Source organism: Octopus bimaculoides, chromosome 8 (genome assembly GCF_001194135.2).
Source record: "Octopus bimaculoides isolate UCB-OBI-ISO-001 chromosome 8, ASM119413v2, whole genome shotgun sequence".
Taxonomy (NCBI): domain Eukaryota; kingdom Metazoa; phylum Mollusca; class Cephalopoda; order Octopoda; family Octopodidae; genus Octopus; species Octopus bimaculoides.
The window spans coordinates 80,540,436-80,541,655 of record NC_068988.1 but is presented as its reverse complement, the minus strand read 5'-3'; positions in this window follow the sequence as shown (position 1 = coordinate 80,541,655).

The window sequence follows — 1,220 nt, the reverse complement described above, 5'->3', positions numbered from 1 at the left end:
TTATATCGTTCTGTCTATCTGTCTGTCGGTCTGTCATACATATTCACACACACACATACACACACACTCACACATAGACATATATACAGTGAGAGAGATAGAAATAGATAGATAGATAGAAAGGTAGATAGATAGAGAAAGGGAGAGAGAGGGAGAGATAAATATATATATATATATATATATATATATATATATAAAGAGAGAGAGAGAGAGAGAGAGAGAGAGAGAGAGAAAGCGCGCGTGTGTGTGTATACGTGTGAAAGGAAAGACTGAGGAAGACATGAGAAAATGGAAACAAAAAATTCCCTAAGTAGATTAATATTTTTATTAATACGTTAATATTAATACGTAGCCCTTATGGCTAATTAATACAACAGCAACAACAACAACAACTATTACTACTACTACTACTACTACTACTACTACTTGTTGCTGTTGTTATTCGCATGTCTGTTGTTACCGTCTTACTTTCTAGTTAGTCTTCCTGCTACTTCCCTTCAATGGAAAATAGTTAATGTCAGTAAATTCTTCTATTTGAGTAATATGAGAGTGGGATGATTACTAGTAACGCTGAAGAAACGGCGGATGGCAGCCAGACTGTGGAAATATTTCACAAAATAAAGAAGAAACAACGAACTCAAGACATCAAGCGATCTTAATCATTTGGTTGTTTACGCTCCATGTGTACTATTTGCAAATGCATATGTGTAAATATGCCAGTGTAACATTTATATATACAAACATGCATATATATGCATTCATATACGCACACATACATATACATATACATATACACGTACATGTTCACATATATATAGGTACGTATGAACGTACGTTCGAATGCATCTACATATCTACACACTTACGTATAGACATATACGTGATTATAATACAGCTTTCCAATCCTCTACAATGTTATCTGCATAAAGGATTTTCCTGGCGGCTATAACAAACGCCCACCAGAAACAGGGTATAAAAATAAAGAATACTGGCGAACCATTCCAATAAAAATAACAATTCGGTATAAACACGATAGGTGAGAAATTATTCTATGGGACAAAGAGTAAAAATCAATCACACTTATAATAAGATGTCTGGCAGATGTGAATGTGTCATAAAAAATTGGAGGAAAGAATATCTATGGGGAAATAATATTTAGAGACTTACAATATTTATATTCAGAATATAGAGTTTTATTCGTACCTGTTACCATAGGCGCA